Below are 22,796 nucleotides of genomic sequence, written 5' to 3'. Positions count from 1 at the left end.
GCTCCTGCTAGCCCCGGGGTGGGATCGCAGGGCGAGGGATCCGCATTGCAGGTGCACCAGGAGCGCCCCGGGGCCTAGCCCGGCTTTGTCTGGGATGCTGTGGGGAGGCGGCGGCTTGAATCCACATCTCCTTTTTAAATGCATGTTACCACCCAGGGGACCTTAGAGACCCTCCCTGACAAGTTGTATCGCCTCCTGTCCTGGTAGCCTTTCCATAAGTACGCTACCTGCCAGCCCCTTCCTGAAGCTTTGATGCGCTTTAGTTTACTCTGACGATTTGTCTGTGATTCGTGAAACGGAGCAGAAGGCACAAACGCAGCAGAGCTCCAGGTTTGGCTCCTGGGCTGCCGTCTGCTACCGCGAGTGAGTTTCTCTAACTTAGGTTTTCATGCTGGCCTGTATTGTTTCATTTCAAGCTTTGATATTTAGCAGTACGATCTAGTCCACTAATGAAAATTAGGCGGCCAGAGAGAAAATATAACTGTACTCTGTAGTTTAGGTTGCAGTAGTTGGTTTTGTAACAAAATACAAGCTACCAGGCTGTAATACTTTAACATATTACGCATTTCCAGAAACCTGTAAGAGTATTAAAGCTAGGATTGCCATTTTAAAACTTTTACATTTGAAATTAAAGAGCATTGGTATTGATAAAATGATTTTTTTTTTCACATTAAGAATTCCCATGCATTTTCTCGCCGTTGCATTGTAAGGAAAAAGATGCTAACGTTTGAAGTGACTTTTACCTCCAAAGATGTTTTGAAATGTATGTAATTCTTTTGGCTAACTGTTTATCTTACGTGAAATATGCTTGGTAGAAGGCTTTAAAACTCGTGATTATATTTACGGGTATGCGTACCTATACTTATCACTGAAAAATCTTGAAATAGTTTTGTTACTCCTCTGCATATTATAATTACGCAGTAAATTTAGTTTAGGCACATTTAAGATCTAAGGTACAAGACAATTATTTGTGTGAGATTTTTACTCTAACATTTTAAATACATCAGTTTGACAAATAGGTTTTTTTGGAAATTAGAAATTTTTATTAACTCTTTTAAAAAAAAGAATCATTCATCTTGGGTATATAACTCTTTCATCTGCCATGTTGCATAAATTGCCAAATTGGATAAATTGATCTCAACTTACCCAATTATCTTTGGATAAATTGAGCTCAATATAATTACCTCATTGATAGGATGCCTTTGCAGTGACACTAACGTTAATAAAGTGTTGATGCTTTTAAAAAATACTTACGTTGAAAAAGCATTTTCTCGTATTTCTAGCAAGAAAAGTCATGGAACTTTTTTCCTTCTATCTGGAACCAGGTCAGCCATAAATAGTTTCTAATACATAGTGGGCACACATTTGGTAACTAAGATTAATTATATCTACTGAATTTACTGAATTCCATATCCTTCAAGGGCAGTGACTAGGTGACTTTGTGTCTTCACACACCAATGTTGCAGTAAACGTTTGAGTCAGATTGAAGTTTCATCCCGGCTAGGTAGGTGCTAACCTAATGACACCGGTTTCCACATCTTCAGCTCTGATGTTTCAACCTGCAGAAGGATTTGGGCAGGGAAGTGGCTGTGTCCTAATTGTCTTCAGATATGTGGAGGTCTGTCATGCAGCAAGGGATTTCATTTATTTTGAGTAATTAGTACAGAAAAACAGATTTCACTTTCACGTAAAGGCAAAAGTTGTTTATGGTGAGAACTAGCAGTGGAAAGAAGGGGCTGCTCCTTCCCTAGGGGCTTTTGGGATCAGCTGGTTCCCCACTTGGCCTGAATGTCTGTTAGGAGGTATCACAGGTATAGGGCGGTCTTTCTGAGAGGGACTCCTAGGTATTCCGATGGCAACTATATTCGAGGACTTCCGTACTTCACTTTTAGCACTGTGGCTTTTGTTTTTTGTTTTCTTACGCTGGCTTCTACAGTTGTGGACATAGCAACATCCCCAAACACCTACACAAACCCTGGGAAGATTTTTAGTAGATTAAAGACCCACCTGCTATCAAAGATGGTTCTTAGTCCTGCTTTGCGTTTGTATGGCACGTTACAGGAATAAAGCACTCTCAAATTCAGTGTGTTTTAAAAGACTCTTTTTAATTATACATGATTTGTATTTCTTTCTTTGACTTTTATTTTCTACAATAAACATTGAATCAAGAGGAAAATTACCCTTTTCTAGGAAGGCAAGCACAAAAGTCTTTTTTTAAAGCTCTTTTTAAAAAATAGGATGGTGCCAGTCATTCTTTGGAGAGCCAGCAAGTTGTGAAGGTGAATCGTTCTTTTACTTGGCTGAAAACATTTTTTAAAAGATACTGAATAAGGCTGGGTGCAGTGGCTCACTCCTGTAATCCCGGCACTTTGCTAGGGCGAGGCGGGCAGATCACGAGGTCTCAATCGAGACCATCCTGACCAACATGGTGAAACCCCATCTCTACTAAAAATACAAAAATTAGCTGGTCATGGTGGCACAGTATTCCCAGCTACTCGGGAGGCTGAGGCAGGAGAATCGCTTGAACCCAGGAGGCGGAGGTTGCAGTAAGCTGAGGTCATGCCACTGCACTCCAGCCTGGCGACAGAGCAAGACTCCGTCTCAAAAAAGAAAAAAAGAAGAAGAAGAAGAAGAAAAAAGACTGAATAAGAGATGATTCTTGTGCTTGCTCCGCATTTTAGTTTGTTTATTTCATTACTCAAACATGACTCAAGTTTCACAGCAAAAAGTCCAGTCATATCCACCTACATTAAGTTGCATTGGATGTTTTTTCAGTATGTCTGCATGGTTTTTAAAATATGCTGGCAGCTGAAGGTAAAACAAAGCCAAGAAGTAGAATTACAGCAAGCTGAAAAGCTTAGGGGAATTGGAGCTTTGTGTTTGAAGAAGAAAAACATGTGCCCTGTTTGTATGAAACCAATCTTGAGAATGATGGTTTTATCAAAAATGGGAATAATAATTTATCTATTATAACAAAGATTCGGCTACTGAGTGTCAATCTAATACATGTATTAAGTGGGTCAATGAGGTTGGGACTCCAGTCTGTGGCTAAGAAGCAGAGCAGAGTTACCTGTGAACACGAGTGCCCAATACACAAGGATTGAAGTGCAGCAAGACGGTAATGAGGCCAATTGAGTTAAACCAAGGTCCGACCTCTCCAGTTTAGGAAGAAGAGGAAAAAACGATTCTGAATTAATGTCTGCTTGGACTGGACTTTTTAAACATCTTTTAAAGTAGTTTCTCTCTCTTGTTTTGTAGCAGATGAGTTTGTCTCATGCGTTTGTGTCTCTTACCCATTAGCTGACTTTGGGTGTGATAAGTGACTAAGAGTCCTCAAACTTTGAACAAGGAATATACCATTTATTTATGCTGTATGCATGAAGGGAAAAGAGACGATTATCAAGATTTTCTGGCCAACCAAGAAATAAAATGAAACCTTAAAAATACTTATTTTTCCAGGAAAAAAAATCACAGATACTACTTAAATATTATTACCAGGACAGCAAATTAGCAAATAAGGCAACCAGTTAGAAAGCAGCATTTTCAAGGTTAAAGATTGCATTTTAAAGCTTTTAGCCATGACTTTTGAAGGGATCACACAAACATCTTAAAAGACTTCTTTGTTAATCAGAAAACAGTTTACATGCAAATTTCCGCAATGGAGAGCAGACCGAGATCAATACTTTGACGATTATTCTCAGCTTACTGCTTTATCAGAAAGAACTTTACTACGAAGCAAGAAGTGTCTACTCTTCTGTGAAGGAGTAAGTTTTCTCCTTGTTTCTGAAATTCTTTATTCTAGCTGAATTCTCAGGACCGAGCAGTGAACTTCCATTGGTTAGCACCAAATAGAGCAAGCCTGAGAAAGCTGCTTATAATAAGGGGAAAAAACGACAGAAGAAAACTTTTAATAAAGGAGTATAAGGCACGTAATACTCTGCTTCTACAAATTTTCTTTTTGTTGCCTCTTTGGCAACACTTCAGATACTAAATTTAGGTCTGCATAAAATCCATTATCCTTTGCTCTTCAGATTTCCTCCCCAATCTATTTCTAAATGCATCCTGTGCCCTTCTCATTTACTATGCAAGTAAGAGAGTTTATGAGAAGTCGTTAAAGCCCATTTTCTTAGGTAACATTGTTTAAGCATTAATGCTACATGTAAATTGTCGTTCCCAATATTACTGCAATACTCTCTTAAAGTTGCACATTTTACCTAGAAATCCGTGGCATCATACTCTGAAAAGGCCATCTTTGATATAATGTAGAGGACATGTAAAAACACTGGGTTCCCAAGAGAAAGTTCCATCTCTATCATACATAGCATAATTATCTTAGGATCGCCATATTTTTCTAATGATAAATGAACATAAGAGGTTAGGCTCACACCATACCCTAAACATTAAAGGAGGCTTTTTGTAACTCCTTTCTCTTCAGCTGTCACACACATCAACCCAGATGAAAGGCACTGCTAGTGTTTCTGCCTCGGTGGCTAGTAGCGTGTTAGGGCAGATATGCATTTTTAAAATAGCCAAGTCTTGCACATTGATAAGAAAGATGGAGAAAGGTTGGGATTTTTTGCTCAGTTTTGTGTTCCCATAGATAAGAACATAGTAGAAGTTACTAGGTTTGGCCTGTCATTTTCAGGGAAGGTCAGTATCTTGATACCGAATCATCTTTATCTTTTGGTTGAGTCCCTGTGACAAGACCAGAAAGTTCTAGTGGAATAGAGCAGCAGCTTTCTGGCATTAAGGTACTTGTTCATTGACATGCCCTATTGCTCTCGGGGGAGGAAGGATGTGTAATCCTCCTCAGCCTCTGCAATGTGATAGATTTCAAGTGAGGAATTGTTTTCCATCAATAAAGGGGTCAAGTCAGTTTTTGACAAGTTTATTAGTACAATAAGGCTGTGGTATCAGGACCCAGTTCAGAGATGAACAAAGCCAAACCATATTATTTGAGGGCAAAGGCAGGTTTTTAGGGGAGAGAGAAAATAAATATCCAAGTAGAAACAGAGCCAGAAGTGAGACCTTGGAGACAGGTTGAGAGCTGTCTATTTGGAGGTGTTCTTGTGTCTCATCCCTTGTTGCAGGATGGAACTCAGAGCTTTGGGTGACCATTGGCTAATTCTAGAACACTGCACTGAATGTTACTCATTAGCAGGCTGTGGTTAGAGCAGAGTGCCTTTCCTAGTAGTTTCAGGATGCCAGCGGGACCTGCCTGTGCAGTGACCATCTTGAGTCTGAAATTTAAGTGGAAAGCAGCAAATTAGCCATTCCTGTGTTTAGAGAAAACTGAGTTTAATTAGAAGGTGTCAAAGTCGTTGGGGTCAGCATGTTCCTACTGAAGAAACCGGGAATCCTCGGCACATTAGTAGCCAGCAGAACTATGGAGTCCCTTGGAGGAAGGTTGAAGTGATGTTTGGACTGCTGAACCACAGAGTGAACCTGGGAATGAGATATATTGACAGACACCCTCATCAGTGCTTTCCATTGGTGTGCAAGACTTAACTATTTCTCAAAAGAACATAGCTTCCTCTCCCATGGAATGTCCTACCATTGGGGATGTAACCAGAAGCCTCCGAAGCCTACTCAGTTTTTTAGGTGAAGATCCCAGATTTTTGTTTGTCACACTCTCATGTTTACATTTATAGGTAGGGAATCCAGCCACTTCAGTCCAGTTTCTGAAAATTCCTGGCTAGGTTATTTTTCACAGTTCCATTTGGACATTTTACCACCTCTTCTGATTGTGGACAAGACAGTGAAGGCATTGATGAATGTATAGGGCTTTACAGCTTTATTTATAATCTGGAAATTATGGACTCCTATTCCAAATAGATACACTTAATGTACCAAATCTGTAAATAAAATATTTCAGAAGTCTTTTTGACAGTCATTGTGTTAGCCTTTGCATGTATCTTCTATACCCAGTGAAATTACTAAAGCATTCACACGAAAACCTGTTTTTCTCATTTGAATAAAACCAATCTGAATGTGCTTATAAATGCCCGCCTACCGCCCCACACCCCCATCCATAGATAAGTTGCTCTCTTTGTCTTTATAGCTACTTCCCACAACATGAATGGACAGGTCAGACAACTCACAGAGTGGTGATGAGCTACACTGGTAAATTTGGAGCATGCTACCCACATACAATTTTCCCTGGCATCCCTTCTTGTTGTTGTGTTCCAGGCCATGGGACACAGGAACAAGATGAAGGCACTTTGGAGCTACCAAGGGGCTCTCTGAAACCCTGACAGTCTTCAGAGTCCCTTCTACGATGTGGGGCCTGATCTGGGACAGGACAGTGTGGGAAAGAGCCACCATAAGGGACTGTTCACTCTGAGAAAGATGACTGACCATAGATAACCTTGACCGTGTTATTCACCAAAGGAAGTATATTTCCAAAACAGCCCAACATGAGTTACATGAGGGCCGTGAGAAATGTAAGCTCCTCCAAGAGCATGCAGCCCTCACTGTTTTCACAATTGTCCGTAGTCAACAGAGTCACGAAAAAGTGAGAAAGAAAAGCAGGACTTCATACTCCAGTGAGAGCAATAAGCTTTGACTTCCGGACAGAATATACAGAGGTCAAGATGAATCAAGATTCCTCTTTATTGAGAAGAGATTGCATCCCAAAGACCAATTTACTTTTCTGTGAGTGGGTAGTCTTGTCTCTTCAATTATACACAAGTGTTTATGGATTCACCTCACTGTATCTCAATGCACACGTACATGCACACGTCATTCCAAACAGTGTATTTAACTGGCAATATATTTAGCAATTTAAAATTGTAGTTTTTAAATGTTACCAAACATACCAGGTGTCCTAATACATTGATTGATTTTACGATCATAATTTGAGCTTTAATAACAAGTATTCAAAAAAAGACCCAGCAGCTCATCAGTGGGGATTATCAGGTGACAAGGGATGTGTTTTCCATTTGAATTTTAATTTCTTTATTCATTTTTAGGTAAATATTATTAACTAATTGCCTCACTATTCTGTTGGTCCAAAGGGAATTAGGAACTTTAGAAAACAAAATTTACATTAAAAAATAATGCAGTTGTTATTTTAAATTGTCAGAAATGTGGCATCTTAAAACATTCAGCTAATGGAAGTAGAGTGACTCTTGGTTGTCATAACATGTAATACTGTCTGGGATTTTTAAAAAGCAATTTATAACGATAATAGTTTCTTAAGTTACAGCTCCCTTTAATTTGTATTCTCATGTTTAGATTCATCTACTCTGAAATCATGGTGTTAGGTAGTCATTGAGCTATTCTGTAAGGCAAGTGTCAAGAATTTAGGAAGTTCCATTTAATTTAGCCTTTGTGAAAAAATTCTGCTTTTTGTATGAATCCATATGTACAGGGTTGTCTGTGCCCCGCCCCTGCTCCCACATATTAGCTCCACAGGGGGAGAGCGTTTGTCTGTGCCCCGCCCCTGCTCCCACATATTAGCTCCACAGGGGGAGAGCGTTTGTCTCTTGTTTGTTGGTGTGCTCCACATGTCCTCCGCGGTGTCTGGCTCAAAGCTGCTTAAAGGTGCTTCCTTTATAGAAAGAATGAACTGTAATACCTTCTATCACCCCCCATATAGAAGACACAACCTTCTCTTATACCCCCAAATTCACAAAAATAGATATGAAAGGATTTTCTTTAAAAGTACTAAGAACTTGAATAATTTCTTTTATGTAGTCTTCTGTGTTATATTGGAATAACCTTGTTGTTGTTAATACAGACACTTTATAAAAAAAGATAAATAACTTTTCAGTTTGTACCTGTTATGTTTAAACTTTATTTTTAAACTGCTTTTATAACCTGAGCAATTGTTTTTATTTTGAAAGAGACCTTTTCGAAGTAGAAAACCATTTTAAGATTTACCAGCGCAACACTAATTACTTCAACTTCTCCAGTATATTTGTGCAAATTACAAAGTTCAAATTATGGCTGTTGTACACAGGGTTTCCTGGTGACCACGGAGCCTGTACTTTCATTTCTCCCAGCCTGGAAAGCTTTCTTAAAGTGCTAGTATATATAAAATATTAGGAGTTTTGACATGATTTCATAAATTTATTGGGAGTCTTTAAAATTCTCCTAAGGTTTATATGTTTAGTGAAGTCCTTAAAAACAAAACTCTTTGCATTGAAGAAATATTAAAGCCTTTAAACATCAAAGTTTCCTAGAGATTTCCTGCTTGTGTTAGATAGAGTACTCCTGTGGAAACTGTACACCTAGGTCAGCTTCAATGTGTCCACTTAATTTCTGTAGAAATATGCAGCTTTATAACCATAACACTGGAGTCCCTATTGCATTTCAGAATTATCTTGCACTCACCCTCTTCAGTTCTCGGGTCACGTTAACGTTCATACAAGAAAAGCAAAATCTCACATTATTAAGAAATGGGAAGAAAATTATTACATTCTTAGGCAATTTGGAGTTTATTTGCAGTCCTTTTTCTTCCAAGCAAAAGAAAGCAAGGAAATGCTGATCCAATGTTCCAGCCGTTTTAGCTAAACAGGTAAAGTAGTCCCTTTCTGCATTCCTGCTTCGCCAAGCGTGTAAGATACAAGGAAGAAACTCACTCAAGTAGGCTCCTATTGCTCCCTCACCTGCTGGTTGCCTTTTCCTCCAGGGTTAGCAGTTCTCTGGTACAGGAAGGGTGCTGCATGTGGGGAGAGCTTGCCCTCCCAAGAGTGCCATACGCTGCGTTTACTAGCCATCCCGGAAACCCAGAGAGACCAGGATAAACCTCAAGTCCAAAGGGGAGAAAAGGCCTACCTCAAATTAGGTTGACCCTAACCCTGGGGGTTTCTCATCCAAAACTCTTTTGACCTTTGGGGTCAGATTATCCTTGCTCTGGGGCTGTCCTGTGCATTACGATCCATTTAGCAGCATTCCTGGCCCCTACCCACGGGATGCTGGTAGCACCCACCCACACACTCATGACAACCCAAAGCATCTCCAGACATCGCCAAATGCTCCCTGGGGGCACAGTTGTCCCAGCTGAGAACCACCGCTCCAACTTGATCAAACTCAAGACTCATCAGGAGGATGAGAACCCTGTGTCTTCCATGAATTCCGACTGCTTACAGTTTGCCTCATATCAGAAAACTTACACGCTAATTCCATCTGTTCTTTGGATTAAAAAAAAGAAAAATGTATCTTGCATCAGCCATAAAACAACGACTGTAGATTCTCTGAGGGTGAAAAAAAAAAACCTGTGTAGATGGTGTTCTTAGCAGGCTAGAGTCAGATTGCAGAAGCAGGCCATCTCCTCTCGAGGCCCCACGTGAAGATTACTCTTGCCACTGCCAGATGATGTTATGTCTCAGCACAGAGTCGCCACTTTCCTGTCTCTACTCCCCATCCCGTTTGGCCTTCTGAATCGCAGCATCAGTTGTTGACTTAGCAGGCAAAACTCAAACTACATTTGAATAAAGAATTTGTCAATATCTGCATTTGTTGTAGTCTTCTGTATCGAGAGAAACTCCAAGCCACCTATCCAGCTAACCAGAACACCTTAAAAGTGTTTATGTCTTCAAAAAAGAGATACCACATGAAATTGTATTATTAACAAATTAGTAAATAAGGCAACCAATTTAAAAAGCAGACATTTAGAAGTTCAGAGCTGTATTTCAAAGGATTCAGCAACCATCTCTAAAGCCCAGGTGTCTTAAAATACTCGTTCGGTAGTACAAACAAAACAGAATTGTACATTTTTACACATTTCCACAGAGAATAGCAGAGTAAGCTTGTAGCTCTTTAAGAGAACTAGCTTTTTAACCCAGAATGGTGTCTGTTTTTCTGCAGCTTTAGGAGAGAAGAAGTATTTTCTCTTCCTCTGAATTTTTTTTTCACAAGCCGCAGCATCAAGAATAAGCCCTGGAATTATATTAGCATCTGGCACAAAAGAGTAGACCTGAGAAGCTTAAAGCTTAAAATATGGGGAAAGAAAAGGGCAAAAGAGAATGTTTAACAAATGGAATGTTGGCCAAATGGTGTTCAGGCTGTGCAGCATATGCACTTTTACGTTTAAGAGGGTTGCAGCATTTTGTCTTCATTTAGGGACAGTCTATTATCTAGTTAACAGCATAGGCTTTGGAGTCAGACTGGTTTGGGATGACCCCAGCTCTGCCACTTACTAGGTGTGACTTTAAGGAAGTTATTTAACCCTCCAAGCTTGTTTGCTAACGTGTGAAGTGAGTAAGAATATCTGCTCCTTAGAGTGTTGATCAAGTACGTAGCATGGCGCCTGGCACCAAGCCCTTGGTAAAAGGTGATTCCGTGTTCATTCTTCTTCCCTGGAGCTAAAGGCTGTGTTGCTACTGCAGTTTCTGTCTGCTTCATCCTGCATCATCCCTGCCGGACTAAACTCCCTTAAGTGGGGATTTTGCCTCTATTGAGTAAAAACTCAGCTTTTCCCCATTTCTTATCTTTTCCATCTCGACTTTTCTGAGCAGCTTTTAATATACAACTTAAATCTGACACTAACTTTTCTGTCTAACCTTATTTTCCACCATTCCCCAGAATGTTCTTTCCATATCAGATAGTTTAATGGTCTCATGTTCCTTCTAAAGCTTCATTCGTATTTACTTCCCCAGAAACGCTTCCTCCTGACCCAACTCTGCCCATCCTTTGAGGCTCAGTTTAATTCCAACCTCTTCAGAGTAAAACTTTTGTCACTCCAGTCCTTATTCACTCATTATTAGGTACCTCCATGTGTCTGGCAACAGATAGGTCAGGAATGCTACAATAAATAATTGAGGCCGGCCCCTGTCTTCCAGGGATTTATGCAGCCTGGGGCAGGAGAGACAGGTAGATAAGAGAGAGCTGCCAGTGCTGTGATGGGCAGCTCTTCACCCTTAATGGACAGCCCTCCTCTGGCTCCTGTGCTTGGTGTATGCCTCGTGAGGATTTAATTATATATTGTTTTCTTTGTACTTTAGTGGCTGAGTCTCATATCCCCAAGTAAATTGTAAGCATAGGACTGAGTACACCGTGAGCACTTTAGAAACATATGCTGGCTTGATCTTTCACCTCCAGATGCATATTTAAAAGGAGAAATCAATTGCCTAGCCAATTGTAAAGGCCTTGTAAACTTCAAAAAGCAAATTAAAAAACAAAATCAATGATGACGTTAAGCTCCTGGCGATCTCCATAACCTCCTAGTGATTAGAGTGGCTCCTAGGCTTTGGAATTCATGGGACAGTGCGCTTTTAAATTTGGCAGTTCTAAAATGAAAATGAAGAATTGTCCTTTGAGTCTAATAAAGTTAGCTTTATGGAAAACTCACTGCATTGTCCTCGTTTTTCTCACTGTGTCACAGACCAAGAAAAGCATCATCCAAGCTTATGACAGGCGTTTCCTGAGTTTCTGAGCTGCTGAGTGCCACTGAGGAGCTCATGAAGCATGATCTGAATCATGAGCTTACATGCACCATGGCCGCATCTCCGCTTCAGTGCCATGTCACAGGCTTAGCATTGACAATTCACATACTTGGCTCGTAAGAGAAATTTCCAGGTGTCAGTAAGCTGCACCAGAGAAGATACTGTATGTCACAAACTCTAGGAAGTCCTGAACAAGCCCACATTTTCCTTTCCACAGAAATGAAATTTTAATTTGTAGGTGGCTTGATAATTTTTTACTCTTTTTATTTTTGAGCTATCTATGGCAATCAGAGAAATTGTTCTAAGCCCTCTCCTGCTCACTAATACAAGATACAGCATAGCACCTAATGATGAGGTCGGGGAGGATGCTGAGTGAGATCACCACTAATGTGCAACTCTTAGAAAGAAGCCTTTCTTAAAGGGCCAGCCCAGGTTTCCAGAGGCACCATTATTGTAGGTGGCGGGGAAATAGCAGGGAACAAGACAGAAAAGTCCTTGTTCTCCTGGAGTTTACAAAGCTAGTAAGGTAAGAAAGATAAATAAGCGACCTAATTTTAGAGAGTGATAAATGCTATGAAGATGTAAAATGGCATAATGATGATGGCAGTTGAAGAAAATTGTTAAATTATTCCAGCAGTACAAAGTGAGCACTGGCCACAGCAGTTACATTTTACCTGGGAGCAAATGAACTCTTGGATGACTCTCCGTATTGAAGCAATGATAGTAAACACATAGCTCTAGCCATGGTTCTAAATGCTTTAGATTGTGCTGCCCAACTTGGTAGACACTAGCCAATGGGGACAGTTTATTTTAATTCAAACAAAAAATAAAATGAAAAATTTCTCAGACACATTAGCCACACATTTCAAGTGTTTGATAGCTACATGTGGCCACAATAGCTACAGAAGAGTGTGGTCACTCCACTGAGCCTCAGTTCTTTAAAAACGGCATAACCATACCTATTTTGCGTGATTGTTTCAAGAATTAAGTGATCATCTGTAAGTCTGGCACCTAAGGCCGGGCGCAGTGGCTCGTGCCTGTAATCCCAGCACTTTGAGAGGCTGAGGCAGGCGGATCAGTTGAGGTCAGGAGTTTGAAACCAACCTGGCCAATGTGGTGAATCCCCGTCTCTACTAAAAATACAAAAATGAGCAGGGCGTGGTGGTGCAGCTAGTCCCAGCTCCCAGTAGTCCCAGCTACTCAGGAGACTGAGGCAGGAGAATCATTTGAACCCAAGAGGTCAAGGTTGCAATTGCGCCACTGTGCTCCAGCCTGGTCAACAAAGTGAGACTCCATCTAAAAAAAAAGAGTCTGGCAGCCAGACGCTTGGTGTGGCTACTTTGTTGGACAACAGAGAATAGAATATTTACATCATCACAGAAAGTTCCATTGGACAGCATCTCTTTAGATAAACTCAGTCTTCCCCACATCCTAATGAGGTGTAGGTACTGTTTTTTCATTTTGCAGATGACGAAATAAGGCATGGGAGTTATGCGTGACTTGCCCAAGGTTGCATCATTAACGAAGGGCGGAACTAGAATGCAAACTCTGGCGGTCTGGATCCAGCCTGGTTAATCCCTACCCTGCTATTCCACTGTAGCGCACAGATCCAGTATAGCTCATCTGTGTGATCCACTTTCTTTTTTTTTTTTTGAGACGGGGTCTTGCTCTGTTGCCCAGGCTGGAGTGCAGTGACCAGATCTCAACTCACTGCAAGTTCCACCTCCCGGGTTTACACCATTCTCCTGCCTCAGTCTCCCGAGTAGCTGGGACTACAGGCACCTGCCACCTCGCCCAGCTAATTTTTTGTATTTTTTAGTAGAGACGGGGTTTCACCGTGTTAGCCAAGGATGGTCTCCATCTCCTGACCTCGTGATCCGCCCGTCTTGGCCTCCCAAAGTGCTGGGATTACAGGCTTGAGCCACCGCACCCGGCCTCCACTTTCAACCAGAGTGCATCTGAGGGAGAGAACATTACCTCTTCAGAAAATCTTGTCATTGAATGCTTTTAAATTCAGCTAACATGAGTTCTGACCAAAGGATCAGGAAAAATGTAGGCCTATCATAGGCATAATTTCCCCCTCCTTGAAAAGGGCAGAGGAAACCACAAAGCACCAAAAAAATACCAAGTTTATGTATGATCTCAATAAGGCAGATTAAGCTCTCTACGCCTCAGTTCCTCTGTCCTAGAGCGGTGTGAGGATGTAATGAGACAAGACCTGGAAAGCCTCAGCGGGACCTGTCACAGTCAGTGACGCCAGGGAGGTCAGCAGCAGCATTACCACTGCACTTAAGCGGCCACACTTGGGTTGAACGTTCCAGAATGCACAGGAAACAGCAGAACAGACCACTTACGTGAGGAGACAGCTTGTCCTTCTCTCCCAGAGCTGCCATGAGAGCCCGTGGTTCCAAACAGCCTGAGTTTGGAATTGGAGAGCACTTTAGGAAGGCACGAGGCAGAGGAGGTGGCAGCCTTTGGAAAGAATCTGCATTTGGCTCATGCACTTAGGATTTGCAAGTTTAGTTAGGTGTCTTCACTCGTCTGAGCCTCCATTCTTTAAAAAATCAGTTTAATCGGCTGGGCGCGGTGGCTCATGCCTGTAATCCCAGCACTTTGGGAGGCCAAGGCAGGCAGATCACCTGAGGTCGGGAGTTCGAAACCAGCCTGACCAACATGGAGAAACCCCGTCTCTACTAAAAACACAAAGCCGGGCATGGTGGTATGTTCCTGTAATCCCAGCTACTCGGGAGGCTGAAGCAGGAGAAGCGCTTGAACCCAAGAGACAGAGATTGTGGTGAGCTGAGATCGCGCCATTGCACTCCAGCCTGGGCAACAAGAGTGAAACTCTGTCTCAAAATAAAATAAAATAAAATAAAAAATGAGTATAGTCATGTATCTTGCATGATTGTTTTAAGAATTAAGTAATCAGCCGAGAGTGGTGGTTCACATCTGTAATCCCAGCACTTTGGGAGGCCGAGGTGGGCAGATCACTTGAGGTCAGGAATTTGAGACCAGCCTGGCCAACATGGCAAAACCCCGTCTGTACTAAAAATACAAAAATTAGCCAGGTGTGGTGGTGTATGCCTGTAATCCCAGCTACTCAGGGGGCTGAGGCACAAGAATCACTTTAACCTGGGAGGTGGAGGTTGTAATGAGCCAAGATCACACCATTGCACTCCAGCCTGGGCGACAAAGCGAGACTCCCCCATCTCAAAAAAAAAAAAAAAAAAAAAGAATTAAGTGATCATCTATAAGCCTGATACATAGACATTTGGTAAATAATAGTCATAATTACTATTTTGATTAATGATTTTCAGCTTCTTATTAAAAAATGTCTTTGAGTATACATTGGGTGCTTATTTGTAAAAGTATCTAAATGAAAGTGGGCCCTTAAGTATTTTCTTGCCCAGATGCTTTAAATCCAGGGAATGCGTTAGGACAGAGTTATCCTCAAACATGATTGCTGTTACCACCCTTTACGGTGTGGTGATCACACCCTTAAGAAGCCAGGCAGAGCCAACTGAAAGGCATCCCCATAGCAGCTGCCTGGGAAGATGGAAGCTGCCTCACACTCCCCCACAGCCAGCAAGGACAGTGGCCACCATGTATGACCTCAGGTGACCATCCTGTCCATTCTGAAAACTGGGAAGTCAAACTCCCAGGCTCCTGACTGGCCAGTAGGCTTCACCAGAGCTGGATCAACCAGAAGAAGCTGAAACATCCAACCTAAGAATTTCAGACTTCAAATGGAAAATCTGGGCACTCTAAAACCAAAATTGCTAAGTTCCAAAAATGTTGGATACATTGGGTGCTTATTTGTAAAAGTATCTAAATGAAAGTGAGCCCTTAAAGAGTGTGTCATGAACCAAGGATTACAATTAACCCCATTGTGGGGGCACAAGGTCAAATATAAGAGGAAGAGACAAAGTCAGTTGTACAAATGGAAAAAGTGCAAATGAAAAATGATGACCTTTAACAAGGCGAGGACAGGAAGAAAATACTGGATTGCCTCTCATTCTCTGAAAATTCCTAATGAATATCAGATGTAGTGATTTTCTACCTTCCCCAATTTCTTTCACTCTCCTCCCATAGCTGATACGTGATCTATGAAATACAGTTGTCCTGCCCCTTATTTTACTTGCCATTACTTGTTTTCATTTATTTTGACTGGGTTAATGCACTAATGGCTCATTTATCTATGATGATCAAAATTTGGTTGCAAAGACAGCCCTAAAGTGACACCTATTTGCCTTGTACCATTCTCTCACTGGTCTCTGGATGTTAGAATTGCTGGTGCATTTTAAACAACAGACCTTCTTAATGGATAGCTGTTTTGTGGGAAGCTTTTCCCTTCCCCTGGAACTTAATGCATGATTTCCCAGAGAGCTGGAACATATGATTCTGGGAATTCTCTTGTTCCCTGACATAATAAAGAGTGATTGTGAGTGGGAAGAACTTTATGGGGATCAGTCATAAATGCCATCAGTAAGCATGCCTCACCTATTCTGCACAGCACAGGAAGTTTGCGGAAAGGATACTTGTAAAGAATTGAATAATCCATGCTGGAGCTCTCAGATCACTAGATGGAAAGTCAGAGGTCAAACACCCTTAAATGGACATGCTGAAGCCATCAAAAAAAAAAAAAAAAGGAAACGATCTAGGGAAATGGTAAATGCCTTCTTAAAAATATGAGTTTGTCTTTTAAAAATATTGATACTTAAGCTATGTTTTTCCAAAGGAATAAATGTTCAATAAAAACAAGTATCTGATTATTGATCACCAGAAGCTATGTAAGTACTAAAATTAAATGCCTGGTCATAGTGACTTTATTCACTGAAGTGACTATTGTTGGACTATTTTAATAATATCTAGGATCTCTAACGTCCTCCCTGTCTCAACTCATCGGAAGGAATCCGTGTGGGCCCCTTTCACAGACAGGCAAGTTGGAGGAGTTGGCTTGCTTTTGCTTGTTGCGTAGCTAAATTCTTACACTGTCCAAGATGACATGGCTGGGACTGGGCAGAGCCTTTTCTACCACCTTACAAGGATAACGTCTCTTTCCTCTGTAAGTGACAGGCATCTTCTCTGATGCCCATTATAGCTAATGAAACCATGGACGCTTTCACTTTTTGTAAGTAATAAAGGAAAAATATGGCTAAATTAAAGTGTATAGAGCCAGGTAAGGGGTCTGGCACTTATAATCCCAGCTACATAGGAGGCTGAAGCAGGAGGACCACTTGAGGCCAGGAGTTTGAGTCAAGCCTGGGCAACATAGAGAAACCCTGTCTCCCCCCCAACCCAAAAAAAAGTGTATAGAGCTTCAGCTAATGAATATATTTCCTTCCTTAAAACCTGTACTGTAATTAGGCAGACCCACAAATGGATAAAAGAAGCCTATCAGTTAAGTCAGGTGAATTGGTCCATCTGTTTGGCAAACCATAGAGATTGAGATTTTTAAAGTAAGGGAACACATCTTCTTGGCCTAGGAACTACAGTTGAGATTGTGATCATCAAGCACTAAGATGAAGTATTTCCTATTTCGTTAGGATGAACGATGATTTGGCATTTGGGATCACTGTATCTTTTGGTAGACAAAATCGGCAGTAATCTCAATCTGAAGTGGAAATGGAAAGACCAGTTGGATGTGAACTGCTTACTTGCCCTCCCATTAAAGGAAGGTATCACTAGGTAGAACTATTTGTGTGGTAACTTATGAGATACTTGTGTGCTTAAATTGTTGACTCAGGATCATCATGGTAAATGACAAGCTTGTTAGAAGTGCACCAGTGACATTTCTACTAAGTTGAAAACGATTCTAGCTCTAGCTCTTGAAACAAGGCTATTTGGGTGATCACCAGAGGGCAGTCACATTGGGGGCTGCCGAGAAAGGGCAGGAGGAGGATGCAGGGAGGGTGGGAAGGGCCTGAGCAGCACCTCCATGGCCCCACTAGCCACCTTCTCCCCCAAAGCAGCTTCTCCCTGAGCCTGTGTCTTTGGAATAGAAAGTGCAGAGTTTACACTGTATGGGCATCGCCCCTCCAGCTCTGAGGGTCCGGAGATGGAGTGCTGGTGCTCCCTCCTCCTGGGGTGGGGTCTGCCACCCGCTGCTGGGCTCCTGGCGGTTAGGAACCCAATCTTCCATGAAGCCCAGGACACTCCCAGAAGGCACCACATGACACAGATGGTAGGAGCGCATGTGTCTGCCTATCTTGGCCTGCACAGGCCACTGAAAGACACGCGTAAGCAACCGGAAATACAGACTTGCTTTCTTCATGAGGCATTTTCACACAGAGAAGCCAAGCCCTCATCAGCGTACAGACCCGTGACATGGTTTTTAAATAGAAGCCAAATAGAAACTCTTAAAGTATGAGATAATCAGAGTGCAGAGAAACCCGGTTAATAAATCCATCTTGTAGGCCTCCAGTGACTGCAGCCTTCCCAGACAGGCTGCGTACCCTCTTTCCATGTCTAATTGTCAGGCTCTCTAATCACATCCATTACAACTTTAATGTTAGGCTGCACGTTCTTTCAGAAGGAAATGGCTGTTAATGTCGAAAGAATTGTCGATGAGCCTTAATAAAATAAAATACATAGGAAAGATAATGTCAGAGAATGACAGGAATGTATAATGCATGGCGGGAGGCACCTAAGTTCTCATCATTGTCATTTTTCTGCATATCTTTGGGACACTAAATTGTTACATTTGTAACAACTACCTTCCCATTAATTCTTCTTGGTGATGGTAAACCAATCACAATTCTAGCAATCCAAGATTACCCTGGAACAATACTGTTAAAACATATGATGCTACTTTGTTAGTGGATATTTAGTGATTATCTTTTTTAAGAGAAAACTTTACAATTTTTTTCTGACTATATTTTCATCACTAAAGAAGCTTTATAGATAGTACTAAAATAGAATTTTTAAAAGGTAAAAATCACCCAGAGTCCACCACCTAGAGACAAATGTTTATTTATTTATTTATTTATTTTTCTTTATTATTTTTTTGAGATGGAGTTTCCCCTTTTGTTGCCCAGGCTGGAGTGCAGTGGCGTGATCTCAACTCACTGCAACCTCCACCTCCTGGGTTCAAACGTTTCTCCTGCTTCAGGCTCCCCAGTAGCTGGGGTAACAGGCGGATGCCACGACGCCCAGCTAATTTTTGTTTTTGTTTTTGAGATGGAGTCTCGCTCTGTCGCCCAGGCTGGCATGCAGTGGTATGATCTCAGCTCACTGCAACCTCCGCCTCTCAGGTTCAAGCAATTCTCCTGCCTCAGCCTCCTGAGTAGCTAGGACTACAGGCATGTGCCACCACACCCAGCTAATTTTTTGTATTTTTAGTAGAGACAGGGTTTCACCATGTTAGCCAGGATGGTTTCCATCTCCTGACCTTATGATCCGCCCGCCTTGGCCTCCCAAAGTGCTGGGATTACAGGCATGAGCCGCTGTGCCTGGCCGAGACAAATGATTTTTAACACTTTGGTGTATATCCTTCTACACATATACAAAAATGTGAAAATATACGTACAGTTTTTAACATACTGTTTAAAAACTTAACCGATCATAGACATATTACCTTGTTGGTAAATACAGACCTATGCTGTTTTTAATTATTGCATACTTTAGATGTGCCATGCTAGCCCTTTATTGACAGACATTCAGGTTATTTTGTGTGGTGATTATCTCGCAAAAAAATCTTTTTCTTTTTCCTGGTTGCTACTGAAGTTTTCTTTCCTCTTCCAGCTTTTAGAGACATGCCTATTAAAAGACGTCTGCTGCCTAGCCGGGAGTAGGGGAACCCACAAAACATTCCCATCCAAAGTTTCCACATTTGGATGAGTCCAAATTTAGTTCAGTTGCCACTTTATCGCAGTAAGCCAGACACACTGCAAAATGTTTTATACAAAGCTCTCATTTTACCCACCCAGTCACTGTTATCATGTAAGTTTGATTATTTCTCATGTTATAGAAGAGAAAGGTGAGGACTCAGAGAGGCTGCAGCTCGGATATGGCAGGGTCGGAATTGGAACCCAAGATTCTGACTCTTGTGCTAAGCTCTCGACCACACCTGTTTTTGCCAGATTAAAAAAACTTAATTCTTTAAGAATGACTAATCAACAAGATGTTTTATCTTTTTAAAACGTAATTGCACCTTTGCCTTCTGCTTTTTGCTTCCACTTTGTAATCGTGTTTACTCTTTTTACCAAAATATTCCTGGAGTCATTGTTGAGTACTTACCCTTCCTTGAAGTGTTGTCCCTTTTTATTGCTGCTTTAACTTTTAGAGATTTCAGCTCGCTCACTAGTTGAATTTCTTAGATACATGTACAAGTAGGAATAATAGGGTCCTACCATGCAAAACAGTTTATCCAGGTGATGATGAGTTCAAGTAACATCAGTATCCATTTTCAGAGACGGTGAGTGGCCTTTCTTAAAAGCAGGTATTTGGAATCGAGAGTTGATGGCCTAATTAGCCATGGACCGTTTTTTAGCCTCGTGAAGTACTGTAGATGGTTCCAAAGGGGGAAGCAGGCTTTCCTGTCCCTCGGGGCGCCTTGCTCTGCCTGCCTCTCTAGTTGCCTCCCCGAATGGCTCTTCTCCAGTGAAAATGGAGGATAGAGGTCCCAGAAAATGCTTCTATTTGCTTTTATCCTTCCCTCTTTGGAAGTAATTGGAATTTCTTTGCTAGCTCATTTCCATACTTAGATAATATTCAGGAAATACCCTAGTTGGCTAAGTAAACAATCTTGAGGTATATTGATAGGACTATTGACCAGTGTTTACATAAAAATAATATGGCTAACATTCATTGAGCACTACTCTATGCCAGGCCCGTCCTGGTTGCTTTTAGCACTTAAAGCCACCCCATGAGTCAGACATCACGATGACTGAGGTAACAAGGTAGGGGTCAGTTACCGCCCCAAGCGTGGTCTAATGTCTCAAGAGTTTGTCCACGCCAGTCTCTTGCATCCCATTGTGTTAAGCAGATCTTCTTTGGGCCTTAGTTTCTTAATCTTGAAACAAAGGGGTGTTGGATGCCTGATATTGAAGATTTATTCTACCCTCAATGTTTTCTGACTCCATGAATCTACTTAGAAAACCACCTCCCTGCTAGGAATCATTTTATCCTCCTGTTACATTCAATCACTGCAATTGCTGCCTTTGTTCCCTGGCCAGCCTTCATTTTCTTGATGGCAACGCTTAAGCTATAGGACACCAGAGCAGTACAGAAAGTTCCCACAGAAAAGCCCCCAGAGGTCCTTGTGCACAAACGCTGAGGCACTGTGCCCTGTTAAAGGCCAAGCAGTGCTGCCAGGTCAGGGCCTTTCAAAAAGTGCACAGAGAGGGCGGCAGGGCTCCTGGTGTTCATGGCAGGAGAGAACCAAATGTGAATGGTCATAACTTATTCATGACTAGAATCTAAAAGAGCTCGTTATAACTAATTCACAGCTACCACCTAAGTGGTAGTGTGCTATTTTTTTTAGATTCTAAAATTATTACCCTATTTCCACAGGCTTTGTGTTCAGCTAAAAGATAAGTTTGTTCTTGATTGCCCAGAAACAATCTCCCATTTTTAAATGGTGTGACCCTTTCCTACCAAAGATACTCCATTTCTTTTTGTCCAGGAAATGTCTCAGGAATACGTTAGAATATTGCTTCTGGAATGTTGAGAAATGGTGGGGTGAGGTCGTGTTCAGATTCATGCTGCTGCGGTGCTTTTTGGCAAACGCAGTGTAGTTCTGGTTTAGCTCTCCACTCGGTGCCATTATGAAGCAGTAGGAAATTATCTGCAGCACGTATGTGATGTGTGAGTTCAGATGTGCGGGAAGAATGGAAGTTAATGAGGCAGGGGGCAGGGAATGGTTTGCCACGAGAGTTCTAGACAGAGGGAACAAGGTGTGCAAAGGCCCTGTGTTGGAGGGGTCCAGGCCACGCCAGGGGCTAGAGGACACCAGTGTTGACAAGGACACAGCCCTAAGGGGACCCCGTGGGGTGCGGCTGGGAAGGGCAGACTGAGGAGGGCCTCTGGAGAAGTGGGGCTTGGTCCCAAGAAAGTCAGAGAGATGCAACGTGATCAGAAACGTGCTTGACCATGAAAATTTGTGCAAGGAGGTGTGCACACAGGAGAGGCACTAAAGGAAAAGGCATATTTTTAAAAGGGGGAAGATAAGTCTGGCCTTGATTCCTCCCACGGGTAACACCAGAGCTGTTTTTGGCAGCCGAGTGCTGCTTTTTCCCAGGAATAGCCTATTGCTAACTCAGCTCCAGAGGACTCCTGTCCGCCTGGCCTTGCAGGGGAAGAGGATGAGTCTGCCCCCTGGCCTTGGGACTGGGCACCTGCTGGGATCCCAGGAACCAGGACACACCTGCTACAGGGTGGAATACCTTGTGCTTTCTTCCTAAGCTAGCCTTGCTGCTTTGTTGAGGTGCTAGCCTGGCCCAGAAAGCCCCACCCTCACCCAGCTTCCTAGGAACCTTTGCTGGTGTTACGAGCAAGAGTCATTAGTGAGTCTTTCTGCCGTATTGGGTGGTCGGCAGTGCCTTTATAGCTGTGTGATTTTCTTTTTTTTTTTTGAGACGGAGTCTGGCTCTGTTGCCCAGGCTGGAGTGCAGTGGCCGGATCTCAGCTCACTGCAAGCTCTGCCTCCCGGGTTTACGCCATTCTCCTGCCTTAGCCTCCGGAGTAGCTGGGACTACAGGCGCCGCCACCTCGCCCGCCTAGTTTTGTTTTTGTTTTTGTTTTTTTGTGTTTTTTAGTGGAGACGGGGTTTCACCGTGTTAGCCAGGATAGTCTCAATCTCCTGACCTAATGATCCGCCCGTCTCGGCCTCCCAAAGTGCTGGGATTACAGGCGTGAGCCACCGCGCCTGGCCAGGTGTGTGATTTTCTAACGTGGACCCTGGAGAGCCAGTGGATCCAGCCTCCGCGCGAGCAGTGCTGTTCTGACGGCCTGGCCCTGTGCTCTGGACTCTGGAGGAATGCTGCCTTCCCTTCCATGCCAAAAGGCTACTTCTGTGGGCTGTGTTTGCTTTTCCTCTGCAGTTTCAAAGTATTAGAGACTTGATGTGCACAACTTGGAAAGCATCTGAATTTCTGCATGAAATTAAATCTGCCCCAGACCTCGGGATTGTCACCACATCACCTGTGGGCTAGGAGAAGCAGCAAGGCTTAGATGCATTTATTGGTGTGTATTCTCTCTTTTTGTGGAATAGCGTCCTGTCTTCCCCAGCAGTGGGTTGCAAGAGCAAGTGACATAAGTAACGTGAAAGAACACTGTGCAAGGGCAAGTCACGTGGTCCGTGGATAGAATTATGTCGCCATGTTACATTAGTGCCCTGAGAGGAAGGGACAGCGCTTTGGAAGGAAAATGGAATTCGGCTTGAGCTGTTCACAGGGCCCCTTGTCT

General features: G+C 42.4%; 1 protein-coding gene across 4 annotated transcripts in view; it reads left to right on the top strand.

Moving 5' to 3' along the window:
• Window positions 1-275: 275 nt before the first annotated feature.
• The window catches only part of CCDC92 (coiled-coil domain containing 92), a 34,550-nt gene continuing 12,029 nt past the window's right edge, over window positions 276-22,796 (top strand). Inside the window, exons 1-2 of one of the 4 annotated variants that reach the window (XM_011988872.1) lie at window positions 286-363; window positions 15,904-16,058. The gene's annotated coding sequence lies outside the window, so the exon portion shown is untranslated. Of the gene's footprint in view, window positions 364-15,863; window positions 16,059-22,796 lie in introns of those variants that run through there. The other 3 variants (XM_011988873.1, XM_011988870.1, XM_011988874.1) reach the window with 3 other exon arrangements.

This window comes from Mandrillus leucophaeus, unplaced genomic scaffold (assembly GCF_000951045.1).
Source record: "Mandrillus leucophaeus isolate KB7577 unplaced genomic scaffold, Mleu.le_1.0 Scaffold34, whole genome shotgun sequence".
NCBI lineage: Eukaryota > Metazoa > Chordata > Mammalia > Primates > Cercopithecidae > Mandrillus > Mandrillus leucophaeus.
This window is presented reverse-complemented; position numbering and strand designations above follow the sequence as displayed.